The sequence below is a fragment of the Dermacentor andersoni genome, chromosome 3 (assembly GCF_023375885.2).
Source record: "Dermacentor andersoni chromosome 3, qqDerAnde1_hic_scaffold, whole genome shotgun sequence".
In the NCBI taxonomy this organism is placed as follows: domain Eukaryota; kingdom Metazoa; phylum Arthropoda; class Arachnida; order Ixodida; family Ixodidae; genus Dermacentor; species Dermacentor andersoni.
This window is the reverse complement of record NC_092816.1, coordinates 142334493-142343102: the sequence shown is the minus strand read 5'-3', so window position 1 is coordinate 142343102 and position 8610 is coordinate 142334493.

The window sequence follows — 8610 nt, the reverse complement described above, 5'->3', positions numbered from 1 at the left end:
AATTTCTTATCTCACGTTAAAGAACGCAGTCATCTGCGAAGAGTTCACTGAACACCAACCTCTGTTGATTGCGCCGGGGAGGTTAATAATATATTTTAGAAATAGGAATGGTCTTAAAAGGGAACCCTGTTGTACACGTGATTGAACAGCGCAATGTTGCGACACTGAATCATTTGCAGTAACAAATTTCGTACGATTAGTAAGAAAGCATTCAATCCACTTCGGTATGCTAGGATCTATATTTAGGGCACTGATATTAAGAAGCAGCAGTTGGCGTATAATCTTGTCGAACGACCTGGCAAAATCTAGGAAAATGCAATGAACTAGCAGTACTTCGCTAAAAAAGGAAGCTAAGTTATTATTTAGGGTAATAATTGTGTTTCACAAGAGTAACTTTTACAAAAACGGTGCTGAGAAGAAGTCAAATGAGTATGAATTGAACTTTGCAGGGAATGCTTATTATTGAAATACGTCTATAATTAATAGGTAAATGTGTATTACCAGATTTAAAAAGAGGGACCAGTTTCCCTATTTTCCGATCTTCAGGTAATGATGCAGTTTTAATAGATAGGGTGAAGAGGTACATAAAAGAAACGAGCGCAGCTTGCACTAGTGGTGCAAAGCAGTAATCAATAGCGGAGCTTGTGATCACCTAGCTTTTACGTGGCTTACCTAACTTGTCTGTAGGTATTTAGGGTTATGCTAGTTTTTCGCTAAGTTGTTGGTAGACTTGGCTAAGTCGTTTCTATGTCTTGCGGGTTTATTGTAGGCTTGGCTAATTTCTTCTTAGGTTTTGCGAGGTTATTTTAGATTTTGCTAAGTTGTTGTCTCGGCGGGCTTGACGCTGGAACTTTTGGAGCAGTCGCAGGCCGGGATCGCTTTCTCAACGACGTCGAGCGTTCAGGCGCCGACTCTCGGGTTCCCTGGACTGAAACTCGGGATCCTCGACTTGGCGTCTCCTCTTCTCAGCCGCAGCTTCAGCGCATCAGCTCCGCATCAGTTCCGCATCAGCTCGGCGGTGACGCATCGCTTCTAGCTTGGCAGTATGGCGCGCTTCCTGGTAAACCGCTTCCTTCGGTCTTCCTATGGCAGCAGCACGTACGCACGGAATAGAGGAGGTAAGAGGCGTATCGCCGCACCGGCTGTTCCGAGCTCTACTCGCCTGTGACGTCACGACTCGAGCCGACGCGCGTGGGGTGCGAGGAGGTTACGTGGCTCGGTGCTCTCGCAGCTGTTTGCTAGGGAACGCCAGGTGGCGCACAGCTGGGCTGAGTTTTCCGGTAACGCCCCACGGTGGAACCAGACGCTTAAACAGCTCCGCTGTTAAAATACGGATGAATATACGGCAGTGCGTTTCAAAAGTTTGAAAATAATTTCGTGAACGCCGCAGCTAGACGACGGTCTCAAGTACTGGTATAGCTTCAATATTCCTGCAAATTCTATTATAACTGGGTCCATAGGAAAAAAATTTGTTTGTGTATGCGCAATGTTGGGGCAGCGTGATTTCCAATAAATACATTCCAGAAGATATTGTTTAGCACTGCACAGCAGTCCTCACTGGTCATGACATTTTTGTCAGCGTCTGAGAAATATGGCGTTTTTATTTGCAGGCTCACTGGCTGTGCTCGAGCAAGCTCAGGTAAGTGAGAAACTCAGGACATGCTGAATAGCACCCCTGCTGACAGAATTTAGTCTCCTGCGATTTTTTTTTCCATTTTGCTCTCTGCGGGCCGACTGGTACTCTCGCGAAGGTTGATGTGACGACAATTCAAGAGGGAACGGCGCCGTTTCGAAGAGGACTTCGAAGGGTGCTTCAAGCAATCTAGAAAGAGATTGAATCAGTGTTTTCAGTCTAACGGGGAATATTTTGAAAATAAGCCCATTGATGTATGTCAAAATTTGTGAAACAATATTTTTTTAGTGTACAGTTCGAGATTTGAGGACAGACTTCGTACGTGCTTCCGCGTTGACAAAAAGAAAATGCTCGTGTCAATCCTGACACCTATTAGCTGCAGGCAATTATTGTATGTTTACTGCTTACACTGGACGCACTCATCTCTCTGTGCTTATAAGGCGCGAAAAGTTAAGTAGAACTAAGGGTGTCCATTTTCTTATTTAGAACAGCATCCATCCAACAAACAATTAATACAAAAAGCATAAGGTACAAACAACTGCTTGTTTATATCCAAAATTACCCTTTTCGTCTTGTTTCATTTCGCATGTTCTTATGATTTTTACATTTTAAAAGAAGAATAACGTTGATTTCTAACTTTGCCTTGCTTGGCATTGTTGTTTTTTAGCTTAACGATGAAACTGATGCCACGTCTCATGAGACACATCTCATGGCAGAGATCAGAAGAGGTGACATTACTGTGAAGTCTCCGAAGGAATGAGGCGTGTATAGAACCGAGCGTCCAGCTGATCGTACCACACTGCGCGGTGTTTCGCCAAAACTGCTGCAAACAGCTGCACCAACGTCACGTCCGCCTCGCGTGCGCGGGATACGGTGAGAAGTTCGCCTGCTGGTAGAAGTTTGCTTGAGCTCATATCGGTATCTGTGTCACCACTGTGGAGACGGCACACAAGGAAAACACGTATAAGACCGAAACTTAACATCAAGCCTTGTCGTGCCAGTGCCCATGCTACGAACCGCGCATCTTTATTCTCTCCATCCTACGCTGGGTAATTATGCTAGCCGCGTTAACCTATGAGAAGACTGCGCTAGAAACCTAATTCACGGCAACTAGGGTAACTATGTACTACATAGTCTGTGCTACTCTTGCACGGCAAGAAAAAAAAAATATGGCTTCATGATTTAAACAACCCACTTCACGAGTACTGTGGAATGTAACGCGTTTCCCAATGAATCCATATAGCGAAACGACGAATTGTCATCGTCCCAACGAGTTATGTGTAAGAAGCGCACTGCAGCGGGACTCCTTTCCTTGTAATTCCCTAAGAATACTGCTTGCCATCTAGTCCCGCCACAGCGAAGCCTGCGCATGGCCTCTGAAATACATTGCACGCCGGTGCATGTATAGAAAGGCGTCATACGGAAACGGGGCCCCTCTCACGCGCTTCTTAGTGGACACGCTGTACCTTTTAGTGGCGCCGCCTAAAAGTCCAGGTATGGCCTCCAAAACGAGAAGCGTGACGCACTGGTCCTTGCGAACATTGAGAATTGTCCCCTCGCTTAGCGCGCCCAGCAGAGTGGCACATACTCAATTACCCAAGTTGGCGAGAGGCCTAATGACGAGTGGTACAGACCCAGTGCATTCATGACACAGCTGCCTAAAGCGTTGGCGGAAAAGGCGTCGATTGAAATGCAGCATATACCTTGCGCATTTGTGACGCAGTCTTCTAATGCATCGGGTTACTGAGCTTGAGGAACCCTTGGGACGTGGGTGCGATCCCAATCAGCACAGCATAAATTTAAGGCAACTTTTTCATTATTGTAAATTCTAAACAGGCTCAAATTCCCAGTGGCACATGTACAGGGGGTCCTGCGTAAGGTAATGTTCTTTGCTGTCCTTTAGTCAGGTTTTTTTTTCATTGCTTGTAATAAGATAATTACTAAATAATTTGTCAACTTCTCATGTATTATAATTAGGTGAAAAGTGTCAATGAGAAAATTGAAGCGCAAAATGAAAAACTCGCAATACAGCTTTCTCTTTGGTCGATACGTGCTACATAAAAATGATTTTCAGAGCGTGAAAGCCACCGAATACACGCAACATGACAGGAGTGGCCAGTCGCGCGGCATGTTGGGTGTGTATGCGGGCGTGTCTCATGCTCGGGGAAAAAAAAAAAGCTTTTACAAGCACGCATCGAGCAACAGTAAGCGGTGTCGGGGAGTTTTACATCTGGCTGTACAATTTTCTCATTGAAGCTTTTCATCTAATTACAATATTTTAGTAGTTGATAAATTATTGAAGACTTAATATCTGAATGGGAGCAACGAAAAAAAATAATCTGAATCTCCAGCGAAAGAAAACAACATTACTTTGGTTCTGTTTAGGTATGTAGTATTTGCATATCATTAACGTTTGGCTATAGTTACTTGGGCAACCCTGTATACCTCGTTACTCGAGTTGGTGTCAATGAATTTAATGGAAGTGCGGCACACATCTACTGGCGCATAGCCAGTGACGCAAGTTGGTACCAAAGAAGCTTATTGGCAGTCACCGCAGAACAAGTGGCACACATCCAGTGACCCACGCCGGCGTTAAATATGTTCGCTGAAGTGCGGAACGCATGTACATACTGTCACATACTGAGGTAGCAAAGTTTATCAGATAGTAGCTTTGGCATGTCGGGAGACACGGCATAACTACGAATTGCACAAGTACGAGTCCTGGGCAGAATGGAGCTCAGCTTTCATCGTTGTTTTCCAGCCGCCCGCATAAGCTACGACGAGAGACCACCTGTGCTCCATGGCCTCGGCTTGTGAGATACAACGCCGTGATGCGGCAGTCATGCCCAGCAACGCCTCGGTAGCGGCCCGGCTGTTTCCCTTGTCGCAGACGCCAGCTCCCCTGGTGGCGCCTTCGCCTACGACACAAGCAGTTGGCAGCGCTCAGGGACTGTTACCAGAAGCAACCTCATCAAGAATGCTGTTACAGTCACTCACAGTGTGTTTGCAGGACGTATTCAAAGACCTGGATTTGGAAGAATTGGGGATAAGAGTTAATGGAAAATACATTAGTAACTTGCGATTCGCTGATGATATTGCCTTGCTTAGTAACGCAGGGGACCAACTGCAATGCATGCTCACTGACCTGGAGAGGCAAAGCAGAAGAGTGGGTCTAAAAATTAATCTGCAGAAAACTAAAGTAATGTGTGACAGTCTCGGAAGAAAACAGCAATTTACAATGGATAGCGAGGCACTGGAAGTGGCAAGGGAATACATCTACTTAGGGCAGGTAGTGACGGCGGATCCGAATCATGAGACGGAAATAATCAGAAGAATAAGAAAGGGCTGGAGTGCGTTTGGCAGGCATTCTCAGATAATGAACAGCAGGTTGCCAATATCCCTCAAGAGAAAAGTATTTAACAGCTGTGTCTTACCAGTATTCACGTACGGGCAGAAACCTTGAGGCTTACGAAAAGGGTTCTGCTGAAATTGAGGACGACGCAGCGAGATATGGAAAGAAGAATGATAGGTGTAACGTTAGGGATAAGAAAAGAGCAAATTGGGTGAGAGAACAAACGCGAGTTAATGACATCTTAGTTGAAATTAAGAAAAAGAAATCGGAATGAGCAGGACATGAAATGGGGAGGGAAGATAACCGATGGTCATTAAGGATTACGGACTGAATTCCAAGGGAAGGGAAGCGTAGCAGGGGGCGGCAGAAAGTTAGGTAGGCGGATGAGATTAAGGTTTGCAGGGACAACATGGCCACAATTAGTACATGACCGGGATAGTTGGAGAAGTATGGGAGAGGCCTTTGCCCTGCTGATGGCGTAACCAGGCTGATGATGATGATGATGATGTTGATGATGATCATGATGATGATGCGCTCGCAAACCTGTTATTCCTCGGCAGACATACACGGGTCTCACGCAATTAAACGTTCTGTCGCTTCCTGATGCTCGGCTTTCTACATATTGTCAGAAGCAGGGGCGGCGGTTCCTTTTGCTACCACCGCCAGTTGGCAATGAATGAATCTGCGGACCGATCACAAATGACCATTGCAATAATGGCGTCGTCTTTGCTACAGCGACCAACGCCACTCGACACGACTGGATGCACGTTTCATACCTGAATCATATGGAAAAGTAAATTTGAACTTTTTTTACGGAGACGGCACTGTCCCAGCAGTCCAAGAAGTTCAAGCGGCAACTTTTTAATAACGATAGACGAAGACGTGAGACGAGCGTACTATATTTTAAGGTTAACAGCGAACACGGTAAGACCTCAAAATCATTTTGTGAAAGTTCGAGGAACATTACAAGTAGCTTGAGAACCCAATATTTAGCGATTACCAATTTGGCTCCAGGGACCAACAAGAAGGCCAGTTCAGTAAGGAACATGCTCACGGAATTGCCAGTTCCTGCGAGCAGTTGCGGATACGGAGTACTCGAGAAGTGGTTATTACATAACACAATAATTCTCGAGATCAGAACGCAATACTTCCTGCAGAAATTTCTCTAGAAAAAACACCCTTGCTTTGAAAAGGAGTAGAAATATGTCCGGCATGTGAACAAACAAAACGACTTCTAGAAATCCGAGAGAGAACAGCCAACGCAACAGTCGTAGTAATCAAAGCCAACGTCACGCTTTGTTCCTACTGTGGTGTTGAAAGGCGCCAAAAAATGTGGAATGTCCGGCTCAGGGCAAACGCGGCAACTGTGTCATAAACAATCATTTCGTCTCAATGTGTCTCCAGAGACTAGAAACATCAAGGTAAACCGCACGCGAAGTAATGCAGGTTGTGCTTGGACCTGAAGATGAATTCTTCCTTTACGCTATAGAAGCGTATATTATCGCCAGTTAGGGCGATTAGTAAGTGGAAATATTCATCGCAGGCGCAGCGGTTCATTTCAAAATCGACAAGGGAGCTAACTGCTGCATCGCGCCTGAGAATTTGCTCGCTAAACTAACCACACAGCAAGGGCTGCCGTGCTCGACCCCTTAACGCGCCTTTTTCGTTCACAAGCAAGGAGCTTTGCAAAAGGTCACTTTCACATCCTACAAGACACGGAGTTGCCAAGCGGATTTTTCTATCGAAACTGAATCCGCACCAGCAATACCGGTAACAGTGAGTGGTATTGTTGCAGAACGCTCGGGACTCCGAGGGTTAATATAACCTACTCTATAGGAAACGTTCCCCATAGCACGAATGCTCTGAAATGGGCCAGCTGCATGGGCAGCGCCATATTGTTACTCACTGCAGGCATTCAGGCGTAGATGCGATTCAGGCGTAGATGAGATGCGATTCAGGTTAGACGCACAATCAAAGTGATTCGAAGCCTCCCTCGGTATGGTGGCGCCATCTGTCTCAAGCGCATGCAAATGAATCCTTTCACACACTGTAAATTTGACATCAAATATTTATAAATAGCCATCCGCTCTTTCTGAAAAAATACATAGAATGAACTTTATACATTGTATATACGTATGTTTTAAGCGTACACGCGTGTGCTTGCATAGTATCTTGAATAATTTTAGCATTACAAAAAATTAGTCATAGCAACATTGCGGAGCCTTTGCGAATCCCACTTTCCTCCAGATTTTGCGTTAAAGTAAGTACCTAACTATACCTTATGACTGATATCCCGCGCACGTTCAGTCGAAGCGCTGTCATGCCAAGACCCTAGTGCCAGTTTTAATGATGTATTCCAAGGCCTCGGAGATCTCAAGGGGTTGCCTACCACATCTAGCCCAAGCCAGGAGCCAGAGAAATCGTCAAGCCAGCACGAAGAGTCGCGGTTGCTCTTCAATAACGCGTGAAACAGGAACTCGATAAGACGAAGCATGACCTCGTCAATGCAAACGTGACTGAATCGACTACCTGGTCATGCTACATGATCGTATTGACTAGACATTCCAAAATACGCATTTGTTTATATCTCTGGGATTTGAACAAGGCGTTAAGGAGGGATCACTATCACATGCCAAAATTAGAAGGTGTGTTTCAGCACCCGAATAGGGCCAAGTAGATTTCAACATTAGATGCATCGCCAAGATTTTGCCTAATTAGGCTGCAGGAAGACAGTTCATTATTATGCACAATGGGCACTTCCTACGGCCGCTTTGAATTTCTACGCACACCCTTTGGGAATGCCCCTGCCTCGGAATTTTTTTCAATGGGGAATGCACCAAGTAGTAGAAGGCTTCACTGGCGTCGCCGTTTAAAGAGATGTCATTTTTGTCTGGGGAAGGCTTGAGAAGAGCATTAGAATAAGCTAGCAGCTTCATTTGTACGCTGCGAGCCTACATTAGATCTAATACAGCCTCGCTCATCAACCATTGTCAGTTTACTTTCCTCGGCAAATTTAGGGCCCTACAACGTAAAACTATTCCAATATGTTTTTATTCCAACCTCCTAACGTTAAATTTCCGTAACCGCCGACGGAAGCATCGGGCGGTGACCCGCAGGGTTGTCTGAAGCGACCAATCAAACGCTCTCCTCGTTCATAGGAGGTCACATTTGTTTGTTTGAAAAGCGAATAACGTTGCGTACACTCAGCGGCTTGTCTCATCTAATTGGCTCACAAGAGGCGAGGAGCGCGCTCAAGTGGCGAGGAATTCGATGGGGCCGAGCCAGTGCACTGCAAATCGATAACCGCATGAAGAGGGTGGTGCCGGAGTCTGCGATTGGTCTGCTCTCTATTACTTAGCTTGCGTTGGCTTGTCGACAATCGCGGAGACCTGCAACGGAAGCTTAAGAATGACGCTAAAACGAATCCTCAGCAAATAAAAGTTGGCAGAAAGAGATAGTAAACATGCCAAAAGTGCTCGAAAACGTTACACGGCCACGCAAAAGCTTTTAATACAGGCAAATAAACCCATGCTTTCCGGCAGGTGCGAAGAGACAGTGCCTGAGTGATCGGCGGCAGTCATCTTTTATTCCTTTCAGAATGGGACAGCCTTAAGCTATTCAGAAG